The following is a 17,696-nucleotide window of genomic DNA, read 5'->3' on the forward strand; positions in this document are numbered from 1 at the left end:
GAAGTGAATACTGGAAAGATAATCAAGGAACAGCACCTGAGAAACAGCAGAAGAATTAGGATTTCCCTGGTTCCAGATATGATAATGTGATTAAATTTCCATACTGTAGACAGAGAGTTCATTTGACATATCATGTAAATTTTGATACCAAAATCACACTCTTAGGAGATGTAGGAGGACAATCGATTCATGCTTTGAAGCACCCTGGTTTTGGTTGGGATAGAGTTAATTTTCTGAAGAGAGACTTGTATGACACTGTGTTTGGGATTTTTGATGAAAATAGTGGTGATAACACACCAGTGGTTTTGAGCAGTGCTTGCACAGAGCCAAGGACTTTTCAGCTTCTCGTGCTGCCCTGCCAGCAAGGAGGCTGGGGGTGCCCCAGGAGCTGGGAGGGCACAGAACCAGGACAGCTGGCCCAGAGCGGCCAAAGGGATATTCCATACCATGTGGTGTCACAGTTAGCAATAAAAGCTGGAGGGAAAGTAGGAAGAAGGTGAGAATGTTTGGAGTGATGACATACGTCTTCCCAAGAAACCACTACATGTGATGAGCCCTGCTCTCCTGGGAGTTTCTGAACACCTGCCTCCTGGTGGGAAGTAGCAAATCAATTCCTTGCTTTGCTTATGTGCACGGCTTTTGCTTTACCTAGTTTCTTACCCTAATTGCAGCATGTCAAGCACTGTGACTTTCTCCACTTCAGTCCTGTGTTCATCTGTTCTTAAGTCCAACTGCTACATGAGCCTTCAAGGTCATCCTGCAAGTTATTTTGAGCTGGTCTGTACCCTTATTTTTTTCCACAGGATAGAAATTCCTATGCTTTAATGTGCTCAGTGCTCCTTGCTACAAGCCTGATTTTACACTTGGCCACACTGAATGCTGTCTCCTTGTCTCCTTACCAAGTGATTCAGCATTACTCAGGGTCTGCCAATTTGTTCTCTTCATCACTGACCAGCTTCTTACAAACGTCAGTCATCTACAAACTTAAATTTGTGACGATTTTCCACTTTGTCTTGCAGATTAAAACTGAAAAATAAAACACTGTAAGGGTGATAAGCAGTCCCTCTAGGGATCCCACCAGAAATACAGAAGTATAAAAATGATTATATGTTTACAATTATATTTTGAGATGCATTAGCCTGTTTTAATAAATTTAGCATGGGCCACGGTAACACTGGCTTTTAATCAAAATGGCAGGAACTATCAAGTTTAAAGCCTTAGAGATATCTGTTACATCAATATCTTTATCAACCAAATATATAACCTTAAAAAAGTGATGTCTAACTTGTTAATTTCCCACAAACTCATGAAAATTAGCATTCATTACATTCCACTTCTTAAATACTTTATCAATCAAGTCACACATCAACCACTCCCTAACTTTACTTGTGGTGGATGGCCAGACTTACATGACAGTGAGTCCATTTATCCTGTGAAAAAAACCTTATCTTTACTTCTGCTTCTGGAATTCCTGTTGTGTTCTAAAATTATTAAAAATAAATAAATAAATGCAAATATATTGAAAAGCCATTTTAATACACAGTTTCCCATAGTTGAAATTACTTTGGGGGGAGTTAAGTCACTTTCTTCAATCACTTTCTTAAGTTACACAGATATCATAGAACTGGTAAAATGTGTTCCACATGACATCTACAGTACTAGTCAAGGACAGATTCCTATGTGTGAAGTATAGATCTAGTATAAATGCTTTCTTTAACAACTATCTGCTGATTTGCTGCCAGCACTATGTAGTCTTATACCACCACATTTCGCTTGCTGAGATTCAATTCTAAATTGTCAAGATCACTTGCTTCTGAGTGATACGTGACAAAAAGCAACAGTTTGACTGCTTGCCTACCTGATCCTTTCTATGCCATGGATTTCAGCACTCCAGTCACATGTCTCTTCTAGGTCTCTGTCATATCAGTTAAGTTGCATTTAAGCTCACAAATGAGGATTTCAATTCCCACTTGACATTATCTCGATCCTTCCCATTAGCATTTCACCAATCAACAAATCCTTCTTCCTTTGTCTTCTGGTGTCAAGGCTGTTCTCACACACCTCATGCTGATTTTACAATGAATGCGTCCATGTGTTGTCTTTTCCCTCTAGTTCTACCCTAAACACTTGTCATCTATTGAAATAAAGGATCCAAAGTGTACATCCTTCCTCCTCTCAGTTGTAGGATTCACTCCCCAAAATTCCAAAGCTTGCTAAAACCCAACCCCTTCATCTAAACCACTTGTCTAATCATCAGTTCATAACCAAAATCTTCTGCTTGTTTTCTTAGACATATTCTTGACCATTTTTCTCTATATTGTCAACTGATACCATCTTAGTTAAAACCAATGAAGTCAATAGAACTGCATCAACTTATACCAGGTGTTTTTACAGCCAGCATTTGTTATACATTTGATACATTATTTAGATACTACCTTAAATGAAGTTTCTATCATACATTGTAGCACCACAGTCTTAATCAAAGAAAAACATTCATATTCCAATACATTGCCCATTAAATTACCAAATAAAAAAATAATAATGAAACACATCTTAGCATCCAACAAATATATAGTTGTTGTTTTTTAAAAAAAATAAAGTTAAACTTCATTTATTTCAACCGGAAAACAAAGTAAAATCAATAAGATGTAAAATTCCTTTTTCACTAATATAAGTAAAATGTTTCACTCAGTATTATAATAACATTGTGAAGCGATTTCCTGGTTTCTTTTGCGCTATAGATTGTCTTACTTCTTTTAATCAAGCCAGTCAGACATCCAATAGTTATTTTAGCCTAATAGAGAAAGCCTGAAAACAATTTTTCTCTCCCATTATGCTTCACAAAGCAAAATATTAACAACAATAAAAACAACAAAGGAAAAAGAATCATCTGTTATGGAAGAACACCCAGCCAAACCAGAAATACACATTTTCTTCTTGTTACCCCATAGCATACTATGGCAGGTGTTTAGCATCTTTGAAAATCCATCCAGAACTGCTTTAAAAAGTGAAATCGTTCAGTATTTCTTAACAACAGACTGCTTAAATGCAAGGACCTAAATACAGATTCAGGAATCAAAAGATCTGCATTGTCTGAAGACGAAAGCTGAGGTGAAATGCTGCTATCTTCCATGGTAAGAGTCAGCACTCAGGGGAACGGGACGGAAAGGGCAACTGTCACTGGCCTACTTCATTTATAACTAGTGTGAATCAATGGACTGGAGATAAACGTTTAAGTTTCCTTTATTGCTTTTATGGACTACTCCTGCACACAAGCTAGATGTCTCGTGTAGCCTAAAAAAACTCACATCAATACCTTTAAGTGAGCTATTTTTATTTTTTAAGTACCTTGTTGGTTTTTAATAGTAATAACAGAAAAAAAAAAAAAAAATAAAACCAGAACATAGGAGTGGACATCCATTGTTATCTATGCTCATATCCAGACTCCATTGATTTCCATGGCAATTAGGCACCTAAATGCAAATTTGAGGACCTGATTTGCAAAGGTACTTAAAGCTAGCTAGTGTAATCATTTTGAAAATCCCAGTAGGTCCTTTATCTTCACATTCAGTCACTTAATTGTCTCATTACAGTTAGCCCAAATTCTCAGCCTAAAGTGAGCCTATGCTCTTAAACACACTGTACTCTTACAAGTTCTTCAGTTCAAGTTCACCTGGTTTAGCCAACTTTTAATATTTTATCCCTAGGTTCACTCACCAGAGGGACCTGTTGGACAGAGTGGAAATCACAGACTTTACATGATAATAGTTTATAGGCAAATAAGGGCATAGAAAAGCGTAAGTGTCTGAAAGACACAACCTAAAAGCTCCAAGATAGCATTTTTCTGCCAGAAGAGTTCAGAGGACTCCGCTGTATGTATATTCTTCAAATGCTAGATTGTATTTGCTGAACTATTACAAATCTGGTTAAAGCTTACAAATCTGATGGGAAACAAACCAAAAAGTCCCCCAAGAAGCAAACGGACTTCAGTGCTATTTGTCAAGTTTATTGAAACACAGGTAAACCAGAATTTATAAGTCTTTAATTCACCAGACCTGTTTCCCTCTGATGTGGTTCTAACTCCTTCATAAATTACCCATGAGTAAACATACAGGATTATCCAACCATAAGCCTCTGAGAACTAGATTCATTGCTGATCACTGGCATTACATAAAATTTCACTGCTGTTATTCTAGTCGACCTGAGCTCCCACTCATACACAGAAAATGTTACAAAGCTTACACACTGGCAGTAAAATTCCTCTTGCACTGCTAGGCCTGGTGTTTCCAGTGACCTGGCCTACAGAGCTCCTACTCAGCAGGCTAAGCTATGTACCAGAGCCAAAGCTCAATGTATACCTGCTAGCTGTTTCAGCTAAGTCCAGCACTTCAAAACTGCCTTACAACAATGAACATCAAATATTAATTAAAAAAAAAAGTCTTTCACAGTTACAAGAAAAAAAAAAAAAGAGACCTGTCACCTTCTTCCTAAATGTTTTTATAATACTACTACTAGAAAATAATTCATCAAACCTTGATTTGTTACTAGGAATTTCCAACACAGACTGGTCAGGTCAATTAAACTAGCCTGGCAGCCACACCAGATTGACAGACAGTTATCACTTATTGTGGTATCAGTGATCAAAACCATTTATCTTTTGGAAGAAGAGAAGGCTATCAAGAGGAGGGAAGTCAGACCCATAGCTGAAAACAGGCTTGGCAGAAGACCAGCCTCAGTCACGAAGCAGAGGACCACTGCTTGCATCAAAAAGCAGTCAGCAACTGTGGCACAAATATCTGCAATAAATTCTCCTTTAAATCCATTCACAGTTTAATTAAATCTACAGTTTAATTGTGACAGAAAAAAAAAAAAAAGCACCGATCTAAGCCACAAATCCACATGAAATAATACAACTAAAATGCTGTTACAGTTTTTAAATGAGGTCCCATAAAAATATACTCAAAAGAAAAATTAACCCTTTCTGAAATAAGTGAAATATATCAAAGTTATATTTACAATAAGCATAGCTTTATTTGAGTAAGAATTCAGGATAAAATTTGAAAATTGTACAGTAATGTTTGAAGTATGGTTTTATTTACTGGCAAAAAAGCTGTTTGAAATACAGAAGTATTTTAAAGTAATTTCAAGGTTTGGGGTTTTGACTTAGAGCTTTTCATAGATGTTTCTGTTAAAGAAGCCTTCATTCACATAAATAATTTTGTGTGAAAGATGATATAAGTACTCTAACATTCCAGGGTTTTCAAGAAGACTCAAACCTACATAATTGCAATTAAGAGTGAAGGGAAAAAAATAAAGGTTTTATGGGGAGGTGATAGCAATCACTGGAGTTCATTGATTTTACTGTAGCTAGCTGACAAATTTATGTGAAAACATTTATATTAAACCATAAATATAGCTTAGAAGGAGCCCAAATATACAAACCAGAATGAGACTCCTTAATAAAAGAGAACATCTCTAAATATGAGCATCACTGATGCTCTGATAGGCTAAGTTAAGATTTAACTTATCTCATGTGTGGCTCATCCTCCATAGCTTTGGGCAGCACATGCCCTCAGGAATATTGATAAACGAGAACATTGTATTTCTGACTTGGGTTTGCCAGCTTTATGCAATTATATATTCCCTGAGGTCTCAGAAACATATCATCAGATATCTTTCAGGCAAATTAACCCTTCCCTTATCTCACAAAAGATAGATGGGTTCACCTCAGAAGGTTAAATTAAACACTAATATTCCTGCAAAGGTAGAGAAGAAACCTGTTGAGGAGACACTCTCTCCTGTGTCACCCTATAATAAAAATGACACCGCTACTAGCCAATTATTTATTGATAATTTATATTCCAGTTAAACACCTGGTGTGCAGGTCTTCATGCACATGAAGACATGTAGAAGATATGACCTGTGCCCCTTCTTGTCATGGTGGAAACAACATCAAAACAGATTTCTGTCTTGCCAACCCAGAATATAATTTTTTGCTTTGCTACACAGATCTTATTATATTTTACCACAGCTCTTATTACATTTTACCAATCAAAGGAGGTGCTTTATTGTTTCAGATACTCTTCAGGACTGGCTGCATATTATACTGAGGAAATAATTTACCGGCAGCATGAAGAGATGCTACATGTCCTCTATCTTCTGAGCTGGCAGTGGAAATCACAGTCCCTCTCACTTCACATAGAAAAGGCCTTTGAATGAGTGAAGTGCCTTTTCCAGATAATTCCCTGAATATACTTAATTTTATTAAACATTTTCCTAAATATTAGTCCACAGTACTTTCCATGAGGGAGATCAACCAAAGCAAAGCTGTAAACGAGCTGTCCTGTGTCATTTTCTGATATGTTTTGATACTGGGAATCTCATAGTTATCTCTAGATATAAGGGGTATGTTTGATTTAGCTTTGCTAGTTTAAAAAAAAAATCAAGGAATTAATGCAACTATGATAGCATGAGACCAAAATCAGGTCTCAAAACTACTACAGAAATCACAATTGGTCCCGTTAACAGAAGTGATCTATATACAAATAACTTGCCATGTGAATTGGCAGAGCTCGTTGTATTCCCAATTGCCTTAGACTGCAGTGTAGCTTGGCTGATATTGATTGAATTTACTTCAGTCAAGTCAGCCTATATCAGTAAAAGGTCTTGTGTATGGCTACTGCTTTAGCCCCTTTTTCTGGATGTGAATATTTCAGATATGGTCATCATTTCTTTAATTTTAAAGAGCACTATATATTTTATTTAGTGTTTACTAAAAGCTACTTCATCATGTGTATTTGTGGCCTGAGTTGATAAGGAAAAAAAAAAATCTCCCAAACAGATGTTGGCAGATAGAAAGGAAAAATCTAAATATGTCAAACTGCAGTCTTTAATAAACACAGCTGTTCTCTAAAGCTACCTACATTTTATTTCTTTCACCTTCTTTGGCATTTACAGCTACCTCTTCAATAGGCTTGGCTTTGCTTATGTCTAAGAAACAGCTTCCTTTTTTAAAGGCATAAAACATTGCGTTTAACTTGGGACAAAGAGAAAAATCACTTGGCAGACTTAATACCCTACAAATGGACTTGAAATACAACTCACATGAAGAACTGAAACTTCAATGTGCCTGTTGTTCCCTAAAGTAACCATATGCTTAACAGTATGTAATTTCTTTAAATATTTATTGGACAAGAGTAGATTCAATAAGGTTCACATTTCTCATTATTATATGACACAATTCTTCTTGCTTGAGTCATGAAACAAAGTGTGATTACTGCTGGTGACGTTACATTTCCCTTCCAGAATTTAACGTAATTTGCATACACTTTCACAGAGGTCTAAATCCAAGAACAAGGTATATTGGCATGCTTCAATAATACCTACACAGGTTTGCTATCTTTTTACAACTGAAAGTGTGTACCTAAGCTGGAATTAAAATATTTTCTATTATTAACAAATGGTCTTTGTTTAAAATATTTTTGTATTTCCAAATTTGCAAAAAATCATCTTACACATATTGGTAATGGCTGCAGATCCATTTCTGAGTTTAGTCAGGGAAGAGTTTAACAGACTATTGCATAATAAGCAATTTTATCACTACTCTCCCTCTCTAGAATCCACTACTAAATCTGATATTAAAGCCGTGCAATCTGCTACTATCCAAAGCATAAGAAAGAAAGGATCACCCAGTCATTTTCTGGTAAGCAGCAGAAAATATGCCTGCAATTAGAAAGTTCTCCACATGAACAGCCATTGGTCTTAGCTTACTATGCATGGTTATTTCTTAACTGCAAATTGTTTGGGGGCTGCAGGAGACACAGCGCTGAAGTCTGCCTTGCTGGCACAACACCACACCAAAGCTAATGAGGAAAATGCCAAATGTACATGGTGAGGGGCAGGAGATGACACACCTTACTGCCTTAAATTGAACAAACACAAGATACTGTTGTTCTCAAAGTCAAGCACAGACTTGGTAGGAAATGGAAGAGATTCATCTGCACAACCTTATTTCAGCCATCTTTCTCTCTATTCATAGGGAATTAAGACAGCTTATCTGACTTGCTACCACGTTTGTAAATGGAAATATATGTCATCACCTGCTACTACAAACAATCTGGACTGGTTTCTTTCCTGTTTATGTAACACTACTCCATTTCTTTCTGTCCCCACATTGACTACATTCCCCGAAGCTGGTGTTTTAGTTTGACGTTTCATTGTAATTACTCTTTTATAGGCCTGTAACCATTATTCAAAAAGTCATTGAGGGATCCATATAGCTTGTTTAGACATTGTACTTTTCTCACATGTTTAGACTAATATTGGGTCTACCAGAATTTGGTAGAATTTTACCAGAGGATGGTTTCTAGCTGCCTCAGGACTAACAGGCATTTGATTTGAGGCCAAACCAAAAGGGATCTTTTTATGTTCTCAAAGCTGCTACAAGTCCTTTACCGCAACATGGGGTCCACCTGCTACTTTAATCTTTTATTTATTATGTTATTTCTACATGAATTGTTAGATACAGCAGAAAAAATGTCAGTGACACTGAGCATTGTGACTAGCTAATGGTTTACCACTTTGCATGGATGCTTATTTTCTATAATTTCCCATCTATGAATTAGCATTTATCTTGCTGATAGGGACTATTATCCAGTTGAAATCCATATTCTGCTGAAATGGATCACTTAATTAAAACCACAGTGCAATTCTTATTGTGTAGAGAAGCATTTCCCTATCATTTACAGTACACTGAGTACTGTTATAGCTACAGGAGCAGTGCAGTATAATAATATACTCCGGAATAATAATTTGCACTTATATAGCATAAGGGTGGTTAATATTTTTCAAAGAAAGCCACAGGATACACCACTGAACTTGTTTTATTCCAGTTTTACTAAGTATGATTTGACAGATATAAAAGCATTTTCAAATAATATTCCCACTAATCATATCAGACCTTTTCTACCCAAAATTTTGAAGGGTAGAAAGAAAATGTTCAGCTTGAAAATTCCAGAAATATTCAAATCATATAATTACTGTTTTTTCTACCTTTAAAAATGTGATTTTTAATGAACAGATTGCAGGATTTCAAAATTAGCAGTTTCACATGCTATTGAACTTTCAGTGGCATCTGCATTTTTTCTCTCGGACAGCAAAGAAGGGTAAAAATTCCTATTGCTATCAAAGGAATTTGGAACAGCCATATGACGACATCATGTTGTGGTTCCCCCTCCCCCTCCCCCCCTTACAGACTGTCCTGAACTAACAGCTGCCAAGACAGTTTCTAACAGTGCAGATATTACTTTAACATTGCACTTTCCTAACAGCTAGAACTATCACAGAGGCGCTATGTGATTTCCAATGGGGGAAATATTGACCTTTATGACAGAAAATAAGTGGAGTGATAGAGAATAATACACTTGCTGTAGTAAAATAAAGTACTTGCACAGTAAATATCAGATATATGCTATGGATCATTCCTACCTGAAAAAAAATGCAATCAAAAACCTCTTTTTGATTAGCTTTGAACACAGCTTCATCCCTCTGTCATAAAAAAAGGGTATTTCTTCTGTCATAGCTGTCTCCAAGAGTTCAATTTTGGAACATTTTTTTTGGTCAATTTTATCAATAGAGAGTAAAAAATAATCCGCATGTAACTCCATAGGAGTACAGACACTATCAATCAATGAAACATACTTAACATATTTTATAATACGTATTTTCTAAAATCTTAGGTTCATACCTTTAATTGTAAAAAGTGAGACAGCTTAACTCTAAAATATGGTTTGTTTCTCCAGCTTAACTATTAACTCAAAACTTCACGGAGTTCCACAAACTGCTGAAAATTGCCCTTCTTTCCTTGTCCTACTCCTATCATTTCTGTGATCTGGTGCTGATTTGGAGTAAAGTGGAGATGTTTCAGCTTTGTTGAGGAAAGCATTTATTCCACTACCAGCTCTTTGAACCACCCAGCTCCCTGTGATCTTTTGCATCAACTCTTCCCTAATCCACAGAATGGTGAAGACCATAATTGTTCTTTAATATCAGTGTAGCTCTTACTTCATCATTGCTACAATTACTACAACATGACTAAATCTCTCAATGATATCTGGAGGGGAGACTATGAATTATTTAACATGGCAAAGGGGAAAGGATCTATCAAAAGCTACAATCTCAACCTGATTTCTCAGTTTTGCAGTGAGGACAAACCATTTCCTTGTTATTCCATTTGTGAGTAGGCAGCAAGCCACTCACTTCAGACCTTCCCTTCAATACAGGATAAGTCTTTCCTTCACCTAAATTTCAATTCAATTATGGTTTAACTCCAGCACTTTGACCACTTCAAAGAAGCAGTAAGTAGCTTTTAATTATACATTCTATTAATATATGGTGAATCTTAGGTGCTGGAAGAGTAATGTGATGAAGAACCTCAAACAGCTGATACTTGAGTTTTGTTAAAGCTAAAAGCAAATAAATAGTTTGTGAATAGCCTTAATGTGATTAAAAACTACCATTGCTAAGGAATAAGCAGAGATCAACTCCCTTTATCCTTATGGGGGATTTCAACTTGCCAGACGTCAACTGGGATCACCACACGGCTGACATGAGCAAGTCCAGGAGGTTCATAAAGCACCTAGATGATAACTTCTTGGTGCAGGTGCTAAGGGAGCCAACTAGGAAAGGTGCCCTCCTAGATCTGTTGCTGGAGAACAGAGAGGGTCTTGTGGGAGACGTGGCAATTGGCAGCCGTCTCAATCATAGTGACCATGAAGTGGTCGAGTTTAGAATTTATGGTGACAGAAGGAAAACTGCCACCAAAACTTCAGCTCTGGATATGGGGAAAGCAGACTTCAGGCTGCTCAGGGAACTAGTCAGCAAGGCCCCCTGGGAAACTGCTTTTGAAGGCATTGGCGTCCATCAGTGCTGGTCAATCTTTAAGCACTGCCTCCTAAAAGCACAAGGACAGGCAATTCCAAAATATCAAAAGTCAGGCAGGTGGGGCAGAAGGCCGGCCTGGCTGACCAGGGATCTTCTACTGGAGCTTAGATGAAAAAAAGAAAGTGTACAGCTGCTGGAAGGAGGGTCAGGCAACGAGGAAGGAATACAGGGATGCTGTTCGTGTTTGTAGGGAGAAAAGTTGTGTGGCCAAAGCCCAACTAGAGTTGAATCCTGGCCATGTCTGTGGGAGACAATAAAAAAGGTTTTTTTAGATATGTGAACAGAAAAAGGAGAACCAAAGAAAACATAGGTCCGCTACTGGATGGGGAAGGTCTCCTCGCAGACAATGACATAGGCAAAGCAGAGACATTTAATGCCTTCTTCACCTCCGACTTCAACACTGATGATGGGCTTCGGGACCCAGGGTGCCTTGAGCTGGAGGACCATGATGGTGGGAATGACAAACTCCCAACCGACCCTGAACGTGTGTGGGATTTGCTGCTCCACCTGGATCCATACAAGTCCATGTGTCCGGATGGGATCCATCCCAGGGTGCTTAAAGAGCTGGCTGACATCATCGCGGGACCTCTCTCAATTATTTTTCAACAATCTTGGGAATCTGGAGAGGTCCCAGTAGACTGGAAGCCGGCAAACGTTGTGCCAATTTTCAAGAAGGGTAAGAAAGAAGACCCTAGCAATTACAGACCTGTCAGTCTCACATCAGTGCCTGGTAAAATTATGGAGAGGATGATCCTTAAAGTTATTGAGGCACACCTGGGGGACAATGCAGTCATTGGTCCCAGCCAACATGGGTTCATGAGGGGTAGGTCCTGCCTAAAAAATTTGATTTCCTTTTATGATAAGATCACTCATCTTGTCAATCAAGGGAAACCAGCTGATGTGATCTTTTTGGACTTCAGCAAAGCTTTTGACATGGTTTCCCATAGGATCCTACTGGACAAAATGTCCAGCATACAACTTAACAAAAACATCATACGATGGGTGAGCAATTGGCTGACGAGCAGGGCTCAAAGGGTTGTGGTAAATGGGGCCACATCTGGCTGGCGGATGGTCACTAGTGGGGTCCCTCAAGGCTCCATTTTAGGGCCAGTCCTCTTCAATGTTTTTATAAATGATTTGGATGTAGGACTAGAACGTGATTTGAGCAAATTTGCCGACACCAAACTTGGAGGAGTTGTGGACTCTGAGGGTGGAAAGGCCTGCAGAGAGATCTGGACAGATTGGAGAGCTGGGCAATCACCAACTACATGAAGTTTAACAAAAGCAAGTGCAGGGAGTTGTGGTTGACAACAAATTGAATATGAGCCAGCAGTGTGCCTTGGCAGCCAGGAGGACCAACCGCATCCTGGGATGCATCAAGCACAGCATTGCTAGTCGGTCAAGGGAAGTGGTTGTCCCGCTCTACTCTGCGCTGGTGTGGCCTCACCTCGAGTACTGTGTGCAGTTCTGGGCACCACATTACAAAAACGACTTTAAACTGTTAGAGTGTCCAGAGGAGGGTGACGAAGATGGTGAAGGGCCTAGAGGGGAAGACGTATGAGGAGCGGCTGAGGTCACTGGGCCTGTCAGCCTGGAGAAGAGGAGGCTGAGGGGGGACCTCATCACAGTCTACAACTTCCTCATGAGGGGGAGTGGAGAGGCAGGGGACCTAATTCTCCATAATCACCAGTGATAGGACCCGCGGGAACAGTGTTAAGCTGAGGCAGGGGAAGTTTAGGCTGGACATCAGGAAGAGGTTCTTCACCGAGAGGGTGGTCACACACTGGAACAGGCTCCCCAGTGAAGTAGTCATTGCACCAAGCCTGTCTGAATTTAAGAAGCGATTGGACTGTGCACTTAGTCACATGGTCTAAACTTTTGGGTAGACCTGTGCAGTGCCGGGAGTTGGACTTGATGATCCTTAAGGGTCCCTTCCAACTCGGGATATTCTATGATTCTGTGATTCTATAATAATTTCCATATTCATCAACTAGATTTAGCAAGTACCAAGGTGAACATAAAATTCAGTGAATGCTTTTATTGAGTTAATGGTAATAAACGAACTTTTTATTTACTTATTCTGTTGAACTAAATTGATTTACTTATATAAACTACTGAAGGAAGAATTAGTATATAGTAGTAGCAGACAAACTATCATTCACAGAATCAGCTGTAAGGTCACTTGTGGATTATATATTTTTAGTAAACTCAGTGAATCTCTTATGAAAAATTTGCAAAGAGAAACCAAACAGTATTAATACTTAAGAATAAACTTATTCAAAACAGTTCAAATGGTTTCAGCAATAAGATGTGTCATGAGAGAATGCACAAGAAGTTAAAGGCACTTCTAGATCACAGATCTGCTTCTAAAAACAAATTGCGCCAGTTTGTTTTGCTATCATAACATAACAAAAGTCTTGACTCATTAGGAGAAAAAAAGGCTAAACATACCTCAAGTTAACTGAAGTGCTAATAATGTGGTGCTATTTAACAACTCCAACAGGACATCAAACTTCTGGACTGTCTTACAGATCTTGACACGTGAAAGCTTCAATATCTATCTTGTACACCAGAATTTTATCTCACGCTAGTTATGCTAGCATGAAATAGCTCGTTTTACCTCATGCCAGTCAGTTTATCTGCTAATCTAAGATCAGATTACCACGGTCAATGCAGCAAAATTTAAAACACCAGTTCACTCTACACAGAGCCAAAGCCACTCTGAAGAAGGAGGGAATCAGAGGGCAAGGTGACACAGAGAACAGCTCATCCTTTGATGTTCCCATACGTTGGCACTGGAGTAAGAAAGGGTGTAAAAAACCTGAAAGCAGTTGAGTAGTAAAAACGATTTTGTCAACACTTCACCTAGTTGTCAACCTGCTTTTATGCAAAGATACCCAGTGCTCATACCCACCAGAAGAGGTACTGAGGTGAGCTCTTGTTACTCCACTTACATCGAAGTTAACTCTGCAGGTTAAGTAAGAATTCTTCGTTTACTTGCTTTAATAAGCAGTGCTGCCCACCAGTTGGTGGTGATAGTGATCTTCAAAATAGTGATGTTTACCATCACAAGAGAGGAACTGAAGGAGAGATATAAATCCATAGTTTTCTTGCATCTGTTTGATCACTAGCTTCTACCTTCCATTCATTCCTATTCTTTGGTTCCAGTGGAAAGTATCATATAAGAAATTGCTCCATTTCATCATCTCTGGACTCAAAATCCGATTAAGGAGGAACAGTTTAAAATACCCGTTCCTACTTCCTGCTGAGCTGAATAAGAACTAATTGAGTTTATAACCAACAGTTTACAGGTAACAGATCTTAATAATACTCCCCAAAGTGTATGTTGCAGGGTCATACACATTTCCTGCAATGGGTATGTGAGCATTGCTGGTTAACTCCGTGGTCTGTACGAGCACTATGCTGCAGTTGTCTGAGTTGTATGGAGGAGTATGAGGAGTATGTCTGAGTTGTAAACCTTGCTGAAAGCGCTTTACATTCAAACAATCCTTCCTCACTGAAATTAAATAACCTAGGTCAAGAACCCAGTCTCTACAGTGTTGATCTCCATACAAGTTAATCAGAACTTCATCTGAAGTTCAAAATACTGCAGAGCTCTGTATGTAAAAGTTATGCCTGAAGCGTATTCGGTGCTAAACCTGAATCATGCATTTCCCTGAACCATGCATTCACCAAAGACTATAATTTTGAGTGATCAGCTTTCCACATTTTTCAAATTGAAACAGTATGTTTGGTGACATAACAGGGAGAAAACACACATAACTACATTTTGATTACATTTTTTCATTTATATTTTTCCTTTTCAAAATGACCCTCAGTTCAAAATTGATCTAGAGGTTGAAGAAGGACCAAAATCCAGAGCTAAAGCATGGGGAGGGAGCGAGAAGGGTTACCTAACATGAAAATAAACTGGTGCATTTACAGTTAAACAAAACGCACCCAACTGATGTGGGTGCGAATAGTGGTTCCAGACAATACTGTCAATCACAGGCCTAGCATTAACAAATGCTGTAGTAAAGAAGCACATTTATTAAAACTTTGCCTCCAGACAATACAACTATGTCAGGAGGGGTGGGAGATCCCCTTTCTGATATTTTAATCTGGCTGAAGTTAATGTAGTTGCAGGTACGAAAATATTTTAGAGCTCGGGATTTAAAAAAAAAAACAAAACTTTTTTTTGCCTGAAACTGACTTTTTTGATAGATGCCTGGACAGTGAGCTATGTCCATCTGCATGAGGAGGACTTGCCAGCAAAGCTGAATCAGTATGGCTAATTTTTGCTTGCTTACTCTAAGTCTGGTCTGAGCAGGTTGTAGCCAACTACGTAACAGATTTATTTCACCCTTGAAATACCACTTCAACTTTTAAAATATCATTGTGTGCTTCTTATTACTTTTAAATTGTAGCTGTTTCTGAATATAGATATGAACTCAAAAATAATTCTGAATGAGTTAACCAGTGTTACATAAAAAGAGGTAGGACAATTTCAAACTGTATTAAGCAGAGGAAGGAGGAGTAGGGGGGAGAAAAAATAAAAGAGTAATAATTCCTCTACTTCTTCCCAGAGGCAAAATTCTGAGAGCCTGTGAAGTCTTTATACCATAATTTAGTAGGTCAACCCTACAGCTAAGAGAACTACTAATTTTTAATGACATGTGTGGCAATTTTTGCCATTTCTCCTGCTTCAAACTGTGAGCAGATTTTCATTTCTCTATGGGTTTTTATTATAGAAATCATCCAAGCAAACAACATCCACATGAAGGCCAGGTACATATGCTTTGGGTTTTTCCCCTTACCTTGAAAAAAAAAATAAAAAATAAAAAATAAAAAATAAAAAATAAAAAATAAAAAATAAAAAATAAAAAATAAAAAATAAAAAATAAAAAATAAAAAATAAAAAATAAAAAATAAAAAATAAAAAATAAAAAATAAAAAATAAAAAATAAAAAATGCTGAGATTAAAAGTTAGAAGTTTTACATTGAATTCCACCCAGTAACTGACTTCAATAGGATCTTATGCTAGTCCATGTACTAGCAGCTATTTAGAATCCAGTATTGTTTATAACCTCCAACATAAAGGTCTTTTATGCATTTTAAATAACAACCTGCAAATATACAGGTGGTTATGTGCAGTCTCCATAGTTTCGCACCTGAGCTTAGAGGCTTCCCAAAGAAATTGTTTGGCAGTTTTAAAAATTATTCTTATTTTACAACATCACATAAGCATACTTTTGCAAAATACATTTATGGAGAAATGATCACAGTAAAGCTGACAATCTGATTGTGTAGTTTCAAAACAACATAAATTAAAATGGCTATACTGGCATACAAAGCCTCTATTTTAGAAATTTATTAAGGAAAAGCTGAGCAAACTTTAATTACAGCAGCATTCCCCATGCCACCGTATCACTGACAGGTCTATTGCCTCTTGCTCCAAGGCAGGATTATAGCTTTACTCAAGGGCTTTCTGTTTGAGAACCTCCTGCAAAAGCTTTCTATGACAAAGCATATGAGTAAAGCTCCTGGAATTGCACTGTCTAAATCAGCATAGCTCAGTGTTTTTCAAAATGAAAATCTCGCATCCTATGGGAGCCCTGATCACTTCTAGAGCAAGCTAAGTCCAGCAATAACACGAGACAGGATAGAGTTCTGAGATACTGGCAATGGGAACCATAAAACAGCTAGATGAGACTGGTAGTATTCAAAAACATTACATTCAAGTGTTATGATTACTTCTTCACCATTAGCTCAGACACCTTGCTTATAGCACACTTTCAATGGCATAAATTAGATAATTATGATGGAAGTCTGGTCTAGGTAATACACTGAGCCTCATCTCCAGCTGCTACAAAATGTCCTGTCTCCATTAAAGTCACTGCAGCTTTGCTGATTTAGATCAGCTGAAAATCTGGTGTAATAGACAATATGTTACTATAGTCATTAAGTGGATGAGTTAGAAGGTGCAGAAGCAGGCCAGAAATGTCAAAGCCTGAAGCTTTCTTTTTTCTTGCTTATCTCAGAGGGGTGTGTGCAGGGAAGCAGTGTAATCAAATCTGGGAATGTTTTAAAAAGGTAGAAGAACACATTAAGAAAATCCAGTGGCTAACACTGCTGAGGATGAAACAAGCCTTGTTTTCCCATGCTCTTAGTGACAATAACCATAGACAGCCACTAAAGACTAGGAATTTCAAGGAAGATCTTTGAGCAACTTGATCTAGTGGAAGGCATAAGTCTAAGGGGCCTGATGCCATGCATCCCAGGGTCCTGAGGGAACAGGCTGACGTAGCTGCCAAGGCTCTCTCCATCATATTTGAAAAGTCCTGGCAGTCAGGTGAAGTCCCTCATGGCTGAAAAAAGTGAAATGTCACTCCCATTTTTAAAAAGGGTAGAAAGGAGGACCCGGGGCCAGTGAGCCTCACCTCTGTGCCCAGCAAGATCATGGAAAAGATCCTCCTGGAAGCGATGTTATGCAAGACAAAAAGGTGATCCAAGACAGCCAACATGGCTTCACCTAGGGTAAATTGTGCCTGACCAATCTAGTGGCCTTCTATCTTGGAGTAACTGCATGAATTGACAAGGGAAGACCAACAGATATCAACTGCCTGGACTTCTCAAAGGCCTTTGACACAGTCCTACACAACATCCTTGTCTCTAACTTGGAGAGAGAAGGATTTGAAGGGTGGATAATTCAGTGGATATGGAAGTGGCTGGATGGCTGCAGCCAGAGAATTGCG

The sequence above is a fragment of the Cygnus olor genome, chromosome 3 (assembly GCF_009769625.2).
Source record: "Cygnus olor isolate bCygOlo1 chromosome 3, bCygOlo1.pri.v2, whole genome shotgun sequence".
Classification (NCBI taxonomy): Eukaryota; Metazoa; Chordata; class Aves; order Anseriformes; family Anatidae; genus Cygnus; species Cygnus olor.